The sequence below is a fragment of the Enhydra lutris genome, unplaced genomic scaffold, assembly GCF_002288905.1.
Source record: "Enhydra lutris kenyoni isolate GAN:26980312 unplaced genomic scaffold, ASM228890v2 scaffoldscaffold58, whole genome shotgun sequence".
Taxonomy (NCBI): Eukaryota; Metazoa; Chordata; class Mammalia; order Carnivora; family Mustelidae; genus Enhydra; species Enhydra lutris.
This window is the reverse complement of record NW_019154142.1, coordinates 19,090,691-19,104,031: the sequence shown is the minus strand read 5'-3', so window position 1 is coordinate 19,104,031 and position 13,341 is coordinate 19,090,691. Positions and strand designations below refer to the sequence as shown.

The 13,341-nt window shown below is 36.6% G+C and overlaps 1 protein-coding gene across 1 annotated transcript in view; it reads left to right on the top strand.

Annotated features, from left to right (window-relative positions):
- Nucleotides 1-313: 313 nt before the first annotated feature.
- The window catches only part of LOC111158292 (mannosidase endo-alpha), an 82,205-nt gene continuing 69,177 nt past the window's right edge, over nt 314-13,341 (top strand). The window contains exon 1 of the mRNA XM_022520227.1: nt 314-343. The gene's annotated coding sequence lies outside the window, so the exon portion shown is untranslated. The remainder of the gene's footprint in view (nt 344-13,341) is intronic.

The window sequence follows — 13,341 nt, the reverse complement described above, 5'->3', positions numbered from 1 at the left end:
ATCGGAGAGAGCGCCTGGGAGTCCCGCCAGAGTCGGCTCCGCCCCTTTTCCCTGCGCGGGACACCCGGAAAAACTCTCCCTTCCTTCATTCACGCCCCACTTTACGCTCGCAGATAAGGGGAGCCCCGGCCCGTAAAGCCAGCGCCATGCCCCCTTCCAGAGTTCGGCGTCAGGCCCCGCCCACCGGGGGCTGCAGGAACGCTCTGCGCGCGCCTTTTGGGAGGCGGGGCTGGATGGGTTCGCTGCGGTGAGGCCGCAGGGTGTCGGCTTCCGCTCTCCCTCTGCTTTCAACCCCCACGGCTCTGGCTGAAGCCCCTGCCTGTGGCCGGATTCCCAGACCCTGGTGAGTAGCTGGAGAATTCAGGGCACCGCAGACGCGGCTGCGGCGAATTCGGGACCCACCTCCCAGCGCCTGCGCGCCTGTCCCCTAGCCAATGTGCTTGCAGCTTCTGCAGATGGCCTTTGACCCCGCGCCCCTTGGGCGGGCGGGAGGCGGCGAGCTGCGTTTTGGGGACCCGGGGGTTCCCCCTCCCCCCGGTTACTGTTAGCTCTCTGGGTTAGTTTTACTGCTAGCTTTTAGAGAGCCTGCGGGCTTTGTGTCGGCAGCTTCTTCGCAGCGGAACCTCCCGTCGTCTCCTCAGTTTCCCCTCCTCTCTCCAGCAAGTTGGGAATTCCGGGAGTGACGGAAGACGTTCAGTGCCCCGTCCTTTTTGTATCCAAACTGTAGCTGCGCCTTGAGTCTGCGGGGAGAGGCGGGAGGATCGAGGCCTCCAGCGCTTGGGTTGTCGCTGGAGGGTCGCGGCCGCCTGCCTCCCGGCGCCTTTGGGCCTCTGGCGAGGAGAGTAGGGATGGGGAAGCCACCCCAGAGATGGTTTTTCCCATTCATTTGTCAACGTGTTTGGCTCTGTCAGCATTGACATTTATCTTTTGCTAAGTTTCAGGATACAGCTGTGCCGGACGAATTTGTTTTTCCATTCCACAGGAGCAAACTGAAATTCAGGCATTTGTGATGGTTTTCGTTTTATATATTGTTAAGACCCTATGGATGAATGTTAAGAGAAAACGGGGAACTATTTAAAGATGAGTAAAACAAGGGAGGATAATATAGGACTTCAAAAAAGACAAATAGGACGGGAATGAGTTGTTTATGCTAAAGTATTTTCAATAGTAGTTTGAGAGAAAAATACAAAATAAAATCCAGGTTGGTTAATACTGTCGCATTACAGAGTATTTTCATGACAATGTGTGGTTTTTCTTCTTTTTGGGCTGTATGTAAACTTAGAAAAAACAATGGGGCGCAGTCACTCTTATAGACTTTGAGGCTCTGTGCATAAAACATTAACAGACTCATTTCTGGTAGTCACATGATTAAATACTCTGTGTAAGATTGAAAATAAACTGTCCTCAGATTAAAGTTAAGTTGCAGTTTATGAGTAGGTCACAGATTGTTTTCTAAGCCCATTCTATTTAAATGAAAACATGACACGTGTCAGCAGTTTTCATCTGCTTAAAAAAAAAAAATCTCTAAACCTAATTTGTGTGGTAGAGTTTTAGAGCCAAACTTGTTTTGCTTCTTGGTGGTGCTTAACCTCAGAGTGTTACTTAGCCTTTCACTAAGCCCTCTGAAAACTGTACCTCTGTCATCTGTAAAATGTTGTTAAAAAAAGTTTTACTTATAAAGGTGTTTCGAAGACTTAAATGGAAGGATAAGATTATGCGGAACTGAATTTCCGTTAACCAGAGGGTGTAAATGTTTACACTAAAACCACCTGAGCAAGGAAACCTTGGTATAGAAACTGATTTTGAAAGTTCCAGGTGTATCTTCTATTGATAGTTGTCTATCTATAATGGCTTCTTAGAAAATAAAATTAGAAAACAATACTAAAAAACACTGCAAGTCTGTATAATTTAGTAATAGGTAACTAAAAGGTGAGATCTTTTGATGTTTCTAACTGGATTGATAGCAGACACTTTCTGAAATAAGTTGATGTCACAATGCTCTGGATCTTTTAGACCTCTTAAGTCAAAAACTAGCATTTTGAAGATTAAGAGCATAAAACACAAAAGTAGAAACCATAGAGTTTCAAGAGAACCTATTAGGTATAACTTCTGTGTGTTATGTAATGTCAGCTGCCCTTTGAAGAAAACAGGTCTTCAATAGCCAATACCTTAAGTAGGTTCCTATTTTGGGAATCCATACATCTGCAATTAACTTGTAATTTTATTTTCTCAGGTGATTTCTGAATCAACAAATAGTTTCTCCATTCCTTTCTTCTTAGATAATTAGAACTGCTAGCTTCTCAACAGTCATTATGGTTTTGCTATCTTGAAGATAATTTTTATTAAAATGAATTTTTAAAATTATTGGATGTTTCTTGCTATATAATATGTTCAGTATAGAGTGTAAAAAGGTCAACTATCTGGTATAGTCAGTAGAATCTATACATACACATATTGCCCAAATATATACTAATGTCAAAAACAAAAGGGCCTGAAATTAAATTGTTCAAGCTGAACACTTAATGGCCACTATGTATAAGATGTGTGGAGCTCTTCTGCTGTGTAAATACAAGAACTCCATTTTTTTACCTCAAGGAGCAATCCGGTAGTGGATCTAATGCATATAAGTAAATAGCATAATGCAGTATGTAAAGAAATGCCACTTTAGTAAGTAGGCAAAGCTGTAACAATAGAATGTATGAGAAAATGAATACTTTTCACTCTGGAATCATTAGGGAAGGTATCAAGAAGAGGCAACATTCCAGCTTTGTCTTGAGGGATGAGTAGCATTTTAAAAGTTAGCCATGTAGGGGCACCTGGGTGGCTCAGTGGGTTAAAGCCTCTGCCTTCAGCTTAGGTCATGATCCCAGGGTCCTGGGATCAAGCCCCGCATCGGGCTCTCTGCTCAGTGGGGAGCCTGCTTTCCTCCTCTCTCTCTCTGCCTGCCTTTCTGCCTACTTGTGATCTGTCAAATAAATTAAAAAAAAAAAATGTTAGCCATGTAGAGAATAGACTTTTAGATAGAATTAACTATGTTATTAATTGCTTACCAAATGCCCATCTTTAATCATAATATTCATTTTTATTCAGTGTTACTCTAAACAGGAAATGATTCTAAAAGTTTTATAATAATTTATGCTCAAATATCTGTGAATCAGAAAATAACTCATTGTATAGATGCGAAAAGCAGAGAAAGATGAGGTCATTTGAATAGGCAAAATAGCTTTAAAAGGCACTGCCTTTAACCACAGTGCTCAGGCTTTAAGTTGCGGTGACTTACTGTTAATAGAGATGTGGAGCTTGGGATAGAGCCAGTGAATCATCTATAATGATGTAATAAGTGAACATTCTAAGTGAGTGAATTAAGTAATGAAAAAAGAGGGACCAACTTAAACTCCATTTACAGGCAAGAGTGGGGTGGTGGGGCACTTGGGTGACTCAGCTGGTTAAGCAACTGCCTTTGGCTCAGGTCATGATCCCGGGATTTTGGATGACTCCCTTATCAGGCTCCCGGCTCCACGGGGAGTCTGCTTCTCCCTCTGACCATCCCCCTCCCCCCCCCCAGCTCATGCTCTCTCTTACTGTCCCTCTATCAAATAAATAAAATCTTAAAAACAAACAAACAAAAAGCAAAGGTGGGGTGGCGGGACAAGGCAGCTTCCATAAATGGACATTTTGTGTTCTTGTGTAGATCTGAGAAATGAATCTAACAAATATAAAAAAGTTTCAGAGCTGTTTGTCTTTTATAGTTCTTCACCTTTATTTTTAAATCTAATTGATATTTACCATATGAATAAAAGACTATCTTTTTACACTTTCATGTACATTATCTTGCATGATTCACAGAACAGCTTTGTCAGAAAACACACTAGGTAATATGTTCATTCGTTCTTTTTTTTAAAGAGGTAAACATGGCTGATTTCGGACTTTGGTTTTTAGATTTAAAGGCCAATATTTTGTTCTATATCTTGACTCTTCCACACATTTTAGCACTCAGGCTCTCAAAAAGCAAGGTCTTTCTACTTTTTATATCCTATAGTCATTGCTCCTGTTCTCTGTGTCTTGACAATGTTCATTACTGTTATTTCCTAAACTTTTCTTATGAAGTGTTATGTTCTAATTTTAGAAGGTAGAGTAGGAAAATAATCACTATATTTTATCACCTAGAGGCAATCATTTTACATGTGTTAGGGCTTTTCTTTGTGTATTTTTAATGTAGTTGAGATCTTGTTATACCCAGGATTCCTTTTTTTTTTTTTTTTTTCTTTTTTTTACTTCACGGCTTGTCAAATTTCTTTTTCTTTAAGGGAAGGAATTGTTTTCATCTTGATATTTTGGAATTTTCAGGACAAGAAATGATAGAGGCAGGCCAAAATTGTTGTATCATCTCTTTATTCTTCTCTGTAGGGCTGCCACACTCCATACATTAGAATTTTACTCCCTGCAGTCCTGTATTGCAGAGCTTGAAGGATGGTATTAATTGGCGCTTCCCAGAAATGAGCATTAGGTTACCAGCTTATGTCCTCCAATTTGCTGGTGGGATTGGGATTGTTTCTTTCTTACTTTCTTTCTTTCTTTGCCTTTCTTTCTTTCTTAAATTTTCAAATTTATACTTCTAGAAATGTTTCAAAAACAGTACAAACAACTCAGTTACTGTTTATTTTTCTTGTATATTCACCAAATGGTAATATTTTACTATATTTGCTTTATCATTATACACATGTACACACGTTTTACATTATATATAGTTATATACATTACATGTAATATGTATGTGCATATGTGTGAGTGTCTAATATACATTGTCTGATGTTTCCTCATGTTTAGATCCAAGTTAAATTTTGACAAATACTATAGCAGTGATTCTGTTTCCTTCTTGGGTCATCTTCAAAGTTCATTTTGATCACTTGTTTAAAGTGTTGTCTGCTAGGTTTTGCACTGAGTTACTGTTGTTTCCTTTGTATTAATTAGGTGTCTTTTGGGGAGATTGTTTGGTAATATATGGGTATCCTGTTTCTCATCAAACTTTTATTTCCTCATTTAATATCCGTAGATGATTTTTGCCTACTATGGTTGTTATGGTAGTTTCCAAATATGGTAGTTTCCAAATGATATTCCATTAGTCCATCTAAATTTATTAGTTGGCATTCTAATATGAGTCTTCTTTATTCCTTTTATTTTTGCATTAAAAAGAAGTATGAAAAAATACCTGTATGGATTCATTAATTCTTATTTTAATACCTATTATTTATGACTCCTTATGTTATTGCTGAAATTGTTCAGGATTTAGCCAGTGGTTGCCCCTTCAGGCTGGCTCCTGTATCCAGTGGACATGTCCCCGACACTTTCTGAGTACTTCTTACTTTCTGATAAGATGATCAAGGCTCATTTTGTACTTTCCCAGCCACAGTCTGGGAATCAGCATTTCTCCAAGGAACTTGGTTCTTCTAAGCAGAGAAGGATATTTAAAAACCAATATCTTGGACCAGATGTGTTCCTTGCTGCTGGGGTTTCTTTGATTCTATACTCTTAGTGTACAGAACTAGGAAATAATATGAACATATTAATGTGTATATACACACAAACATGCCCCTGTTTACTGATAAAAGCCACACATTCATACAGATACTAATTACAATCTGACAACATGAGTTTCATTCTAGCCTCCCACTTTTTACATAGCTTTTTGTCCGTGAAAATCCTGAGCCCCAGTTTCCAGCATACATTTGCTTACGTGTAGAATACACATTAAGGATTACAGGACGCCTGGGTGGCTCAGTCAGTTAAGCGTCCTCTGTCTTTGGCCCAGGTCATGATCCTAGGGTCCTGTGATCTAGTCCCACATTGGTCTTCTTGCTCAGCGGGGAGCCTGCTTCTCCTTCAGCCGCCACTCTCCCTACTTGTGCTCTCTCTCTGACAAATAAAATCTTTAAAAAAAAAATTTGCTAACATGTACCATTGCAAAAACAGCTTACTGACTGGAATTTAACATTTAATGCTTGTTTTTTGAGTATGTGAAATATGACATGGCTCAAAAAGCCAAAGCTGTACAAAAAGGTAGACTCCCTTCTATTCTCCAACCCTTCTACCCATTCTCCTCCTCCCACATTCTCTGTCCTCTTAGTTTTTACCCCCATACATAATCAACCGCCTTAAGATTCTTATTTATTCTTCCTGTGTTTCTTTTGTGCACTTGAGAAAATATTTTTTGAGACAATGTATATTTTATTTGTGCTTTCCTTCTTTCACATATCAGTATATCCAGAAAATCAATTTATGTCATTTCAAAGAGCTGTTCCTCCTTTTATTTAGCTTAACATCCCAGTATTTTATAATTAAAGTGCTATATATGGATTTATGTGCTATTCATGTGCTTTTTATTTTTAAGGTAATTTCCATGAAGTAGGACTTCTGAGTCCAAGGATAAATGGATGTGTAATTTTGTTAGCTATTGCCAAATTCACAAAAAGACCACCAATTTGCATTCAGCTAGCGATGTTTGGAAGTACTTGTTTTCCCGTCTTCTTACCAACAAGATGTATTTTTGTTTTTGTTTTCTTAGTCTCCTAGATAAGGAATGATATCTTTATGTAGTTTTATTCTGCATTATTTTATAGATTTATTTTAGAGGGGGAAGGGGCAGAGAGAATCTCAAATAAGCTCCATCTTCCAACCCTGAGACTGTCCATTGGAGCCAAAATCAAGAGTTGAATACTTAGCTGACTGAGCCACCCAGGAACAGCTTTAATTTGCATTTTTAAAAATTTTGAGTGAGGTAGAAGAACTTGCCAGTATTTTCACTGTTAATAGTGTTTTGTTAATAGTGTTTTCAGATATGCATATCTTTAAATTTATGTAGTTAATTTGCCTTTTCATTTATTGCATATGACTTTTGAGTCATTGTTATAGTCTTCCATTACACTCTGGTTATAAGGGAATTCAGATGGAATTCCTTAGTCATTTCAACATGCATTATTTTTGGGGAGACTGTGGAGGAAATAGGGGAGGATTGTTTAAAACTCCTGATTTTAAAATAGCAGAAAAGCTAAGAACATAAGTAGAAAATAGAAAGTGGCAGGATCTTGTTAAAACCCATGACTTTAAATTCAGTATCCATGCATGTAAGTGAGTAAGGTTAATCAGAAATAGTTCAGATATTTACAAGGACTTAAAATCAGGTTTGAAGATTTTACTGATTGGATTAAGATAATCTTCCTCTACTCTAACAGTCCTCAAGAAGCAAACACAGGTTTTCTCTGGAGAAAAATAATGTATAGAGCTTAATTGTCTCTAAAAATTTTCATTACAATGGCTGACATTCAATTAAAAAAAAAAAAAATGTCCAGCATGCAAAAAAAGTGACCAGATGTTGAGAGAGAACAAAAACAGGCAAAAGAAGCAGAATCCTTAAGATCCAATTAGGGTTAATAGAGGTGGACTTTAAATAAGTGGAATTAACATGTTCAGAGAATTAGAAATTGGAAAATTTTAGCAGAGAACTGATGGCTTTGAAAAGAGTTAAATGAAAATTCTAAGAGTAAAATAACATTAGATCACAGCTAAAGAGAATTAGGAAACTGGAAGAGTTCAGAAGTACTCAGACTGAGACATGGAGAGATGAGGGAAATTTTAAAATGTTTAAAAAACAGTAAAATTCTAACAGGAGTAATGTATTCCAACATGAGAAATGAATGAGAAAGCAATAATGGGCAAAAAGCAGTATTTGAAGAGATTGTGGTCAAGAATTTTACAAAGCTAAGGAAAGATATCACCCCACAGACTGAAGAACCATGTTGGGCCCATAAGCAGGATAAATACTAAGAAAACCATATTCCATAGCAAAACTGCTAAAAGCCAAAGATGAGAAAAATAATAAAAGGAGCCAGAAAAAAAGAAAATATCCTTAAAGTCTTTAAAAAGTTAAGGAAAAGAACCAGAAAACAATAGTTGTTTTCAACAGAAACAAAGACAGAAGATAATGGGTTGTGCTGAAAGAAAATTGCCAATATAGAAGTCTATAGATCCATGTTACAGTGAAGGCAAAATATATTTTCAAACAAATTAACATGGAATTTATTAGCAGCGGGCTGATACTAAAAGCCTTATTAAAGGGAATAATTTCTTCACCATAAGGAAAATTGTTTTGAATGGAAGTAGGGGGATGCAGGAGGAAGTGAAGAGCAAAGGAAAGGGTAAATGCAATGAACACTGACTGTGTAAAACAATATTCCATCTGGTGGGGTTTAAGATTTGTGTAAAAAGTAAAGTACACCAAACAGGAGACAAAATTGGGGGAGGGATAAAGGAAATAAAGTCTTCTAAGTGTGCTTTTATTGTTGAGGCATAGTAAGGTTCTAATTCATCCTGGATTTTGACGAGAATGTATGCTGTAATCAAAGATAAAAGTAAAAGCAAAGAATTTAAATGTAAAATTAGCAAATAGGGAAAAATAAAAAGGTAAGAGAAAAAATGAAACTTGAAAGGAGGCCAAAAGAAAAAGCAAGGGTGTAAGAAGTAGATTTAAATATCTGTGTTTGCAGAATTGTAAATGTACTGCACACTACAATTACTGGACAGAGTCTGTCAGATTAGATTAAAAACAGCAACACTAGTAAAGTGATGTCCTATTTGAAAAAAGCTAACTAAGGTGACAAAAAATGATGAAAATTATACTCTGGTCCAGCATGAACCAAATGAAATCCATTGTAGCTATATTAATATTGGAGTCGAATGTAAGACAAAACCCATCAGTGGGGAAGGAAAGGACATTTCATTGTAAAGTAAGAGTCAATACTTTAGGAAAACAGTCTGCAAATTTGTCTCTACATAACATTAAAATTATGTAAACTATAGGTATAAATACGGTAATGGGGGATTTTTAACACAGAAGATGAATGAGGATATGAAAAATATAAACAAAACGGTTAGCATATTTGGTGTGCTTGGGTGGCTCAGTGGGTTAAGCCTCTGCCTTCAGCTCAGGTCATGATCTCAGGGTTCTAGGATGAAGACACACATCAGGCTCTCTACTCAGCAGGGAGCCTGCTTCCCCTTCTTTGCCTGCCTCTCTGCCTACTTGTGAGTCTCTCTCTGTTAAATTAACAAATAAAATCTTTAAAAAAAATGGTTAGCATATTTGGTTTGGTAGACACAAGTAGATGCCTGTAACCACTATCTATGGAATATGTATCCTTTTGAAGTGTATACGGGACACTTAACAGACTTGGTCATTGGTTAAGCCTTAAAGCAAGTCTCAACACATTTCAAAGGACTGAAATCATACAGGGGATGTTTTCAGTGGATTCACACTATAAATCAGCAACAAAAAAAATCTAGAAAGTCTCCCAAATATAACACACTTATAGTTATCGGATGAACAAAAATGGAAATTTGAATATATTTTGAGCTAACTGGTCATAAAAATACAGGGTACAAAACTCATAAGATACTGCTAAAGATGCGATGGCAACAGCAGTGGTATAGTGTTTGAATCATTCTGAGATCCTAAAAACAGACCATTAAATAGTAAAATCAAAACAAATAACCTGTAACAAAACTGAAATAACTGATTATCCCCATAGACCCCAAGGTATGAGTGGAAGGGGACAGCTCACTCACAGCTATAAGACTTTTAACTTGGAAAAAAAAAAAAAGACTTCTAACTCGGTTTGTGCTGGAGGAAGGAGAAGAAAGCAATAGTGCATCTGCTTCAATTGATAACACGGATAAATATAGATGTTCTATTTATGGAATATATTAAATATATAGATATTAATTTGAAAGGAGGATAGCCCAGTCTGAGAATAAAAGCTGCAAGGGGGATATTAAATATAATATAGATATTAATTTGAAAGGAGGATAGCCCAGTCTGAATAATAGCTGCAAGTGGGGGAGGGGAACTTTGAAATCTTCTATCTAAAGAGGCTAGAGCATCTTGGTTTTCAGGACAAAACCCCATATGCAAGAGTAACTTCTGGAAATAACTTTCAAATTGAGCAGAATAACAAAATAGAAGCCAAGAAATAAAAACATCCAGAAAAATGTGGGAATGGAAGAAAACCCAGCTGATCTCAGATAAAACTCAAGGCCATAGAAAGATTTCACAAAAACAGTAGAAGTTCTCTAGAGCATTAGGTTGGAAAAACTACCATGATAAAACCCTCCTAAAAATTGAGAGAAAATTATTTCATGTAATATTCAGTAACAGAAAAAGATCAGTCAAATCTCATACAAAGTCCTTATAGGCAAAAAGTTTGAACATACTTGTAAACACTGAAGGCATGCCAGAGAGGCATGTTTACAAAATGTAACAACTGTAACCTAATATTTAGCTAGAAATAAAATAGTTACAAGATATGAATAAGCACATTACAACTAAGAAAAGTCAGAAATGAGCTAATTATTTCATAAATGACTACAAGATAAACACAACAGATCAGGCCTTATAAGAGGGTAAAGAAACTTAGAAAATGCAGTTTAAAAAATTGAGCAAAATTCAAAAAATTAAGATTTTCTATAGAAGAAAAAGAAGTGAAGCAGAACAAATATTATAATTGGAAACATTTGCTGACAAAAGTTGATGCCAGTAGGTTAGTTAATTTCTTATTGGGAACATAAGGGAGTTCCTGTATGATTGTATGAAGTACTATTGACTCTTGAGTGGTGGAGGTTAGGGGTGCTGACTCCTGTGCAGTTGGAAATCTGCATATAACTTTTGACTCTGGAAAAATTTAACAACCAATTACCCACTGTTGGCTGGAAGCCTTACTGGTAACAAACAGTTCATTAACATATGCTTTGTATGTCCTACATATTATATTATTAAAGTAAGCTAGAGAAAAGAAATGGTATTAAAATAATAAGAAAGAGAAAATGCATTTTTAGTACTATGCCATGTTTATCAGAAAAAAAAATCCACATATAAATGAATCTGCACGGTTCAAACCCACATTGTTGAAGGGTCAACTGTATAAGACCTAGCTGTTTGAAGATAATAAAGGAAATTCATGACATAACAGGGGTTATGATGAAAATGAAATTCTGAGGTTAGAAAAGTGAACATATTAGAGTATGATAACAGGAAGTTAAGTGGTCTTGAGTGTTTATTTGAAATTTGTGGTCATGAATTCATAGTGAAAAATCAGCACGGTTGCATGTTTTTGTCCAATGTATAGTTCCGTAGTTCTGAATCAAAGTCAAGACACATGTATTTATTTGAAGCTTTACCAGGTATATATCAAGAAAGGAGAGAAGTGAGGAATTAAAATGTTGGATGATAAGCTGTGTCGCTAGAGACAAAACATGAAGAACAGGAGAAATAGCAGAAATAGTGGACTCAGTGGATAAGACATCTCAATAAGGTCAAGAAGTTGCCAGAATGAGTTCTATTAAACTAGAGGGGTTCAAAGCACAAAAGGTTATGTTTGGAAAATGGGGGGGAGAAGTAAAGATTTTGGAGTAGTATAAAAGACTGGATCCAGAGAGGAGTATGATACCTGAGTTGGTGAAGTGGGGGTGGAAGAACAATCTCTAGAAATGAGGCAAAGAATTGGGAGGCTAAACTGCTGGATGAATCATCCATGTTTGTAGAGTCACTAGAAATCGTGATGTGGGAAGAGAGTATGTTAAAATTATTATGAATGGGAGATTATTAGATTGAGAAAATGGTAAAGTTTGATGTCTTGAATATTTTTTGTAAGTGCTCCATCCTAATCTGAACTCTTATTATGGCAGTATTTTGTTACAAGTCTTCAGTGGTCCCCTATTTACCAGAAAACTCCTCTTTCTCTGGTGTAGGATGGTTCTAGCATGGCACTATAGCTTTATTTTTCCTCCTCATCTTGTTTTCTTAGCTGCAGCCTGCAGAGGTTTTTTGGTTTCACGATGTGTCTTTCACGTCCAGTAAATATATCTTTGGGCACACTTTCTCTAACACTATGGCCATCTTTTTCCTTTCCTTTTCCATCAGCCTATGCATATTATACTCATTCTTCTAAGATCTTACTATTTTTTTCCTAAAGCATTTTCTTCAACTTATGTAAGGCATTTTATTGCTTTATATATGCCTTTCACTTCTCTGTTGGCATCTTTCTTTGAATTACAGTTACTTGCATGTGTCTTCTGCCTTCCTCATGGGCTCTAAGCACCTTGAACATAAGAACTATGTCTAACTAAATATATCTAATCAGTCTATTTCATGTGGTGCTTAGCATACTAGTTTTTCCACAGTTGAGTTGCTCAATTAAGTTGAGTTATACGTCTTTTTTTTTTTAAGATTTTATTTATTTATTTGACAGACAGAAATCACAAGTAGGCAGAGAGGCAGGCAGAGAGAGGGGAGGGAGGAGGAAGCAGGCTCCCTGCTGAGCAGAAAGCCCGATGCAGGGCTAGATCCCAGGACCCTGGGATTATGACCTGAGCCTAAGGCAGAGGCTTTAATCCACTGAGCCACCCAGGCGCCCCAGTTATACATCATTTTAGTTTTCTAGACTTTTTGTTGATATTTCAACCAAATGAAATTTTTGTTCAAAAACAGCAGTAAGGACTTAATTGTTTCTCATCTTAGAGTCAGCTACGTCTATTTTCATAATGCTTGTTTTAGTTTATTTGTAATGTTATTAATTGGTTGCGTGAGATACTTAAATGAATTTAGTTTGTTGGTGTGGTCACAATGTATCCATTTAATAATAAAATATAATAACTTTTGGAGGGACTCCCTAAATTAGAGTCTTAGGAGCAATAGAGAAAGGGTTACTTTGTATTTCCAAAGTGTAAGGAGAATACTTGGCATGAAAACATTTTCATCAAATCAGTGGATTAATACAGTTTTAAGACAAAATTCTCCAGACCTATCTACCTGTCCCTTTCCATTTTCATGGTTTTTTTTATAAGAGTGGAAGAACTGATGTTTTGGAATGCAGGGATGGGAAAGAGGTGAGACATCAAGTAAGTTTCAGAGAAGGTTTAATTTAATTGTTCCACAATATTTTTGTATATTTTATGTATATCTAATTATATCTAATTATACATATTTATAGCATATCTATATGTAAAACATATAATCTATGTAGAAGGCTAATATGCATATTAATAATGTGTGTGTGTCTATGCATATATATGTATGTATGTTTATATGGATATACCATATCTACTTAAATAAAATGTTGAAGCTGGCAAAACAAAATTAAAATTGGTTAGATATGTTTATGTTTTGGAAAAACTATGAAGAAAGGTAAAAGGATGGTAAATACAAAAATCAAGTTCTCCTTAAGGCGAAGGGGCAGGGCTGGTGATTGGCAAGGGGCACAAGAGATGGAAATGGGCATTTAACCTGGCAATTTC